This window comes from Rattus norvegicus, chromosome 16, assembly GCF_036323735.1.
Source record: "Rattus norvegicus strain BN/NHsdMcwi chromosome 16, GRCr8, whole genome shotgun sequence".
Taxonomy (NCBI): Eukaryota; Metazoa; Chordata; class Mammalia; order Rodentia; family Muridae; genus Rattus; species Rattus norvegicus.
This window is the reverse complement of record NC_086034.1, coordinates 16,961,982-16,962,272: the sequence shown is the minus strand read 5'-3', so window position 1 is coordinate 16,962,272 and position 291 is coordinate 16,961,982.

The following is a 291-nucleotide window of genomic DNA, read 5'->3' as shown; positions in this document are numbered from 1 at the left end:
CCAGAGAGGCCTTTTCCTCCTGACATTACAGTGTGAGAACACACACCCCTTCTACTGTATTCGTCTTAACTTTAACTGTGCTTTGCAGTCAGGGCTCTGGTAATCCTTGACAGTGTCCGGGAGGCTGCCAGTGGCACCAATAACTGATGTTTTCTTCACTGTATGTCACCATTATAAAAAAAAGTTTCGGGGTTGGGGATTTAGCTCAGTGGTAGAGCGCTTGCCTAGGAAGTGCAAGGCCCTGGGTTCAGTCCCCAGCTCCGAAAAAAAGAAAAAGAAAAAAAAAAGTTC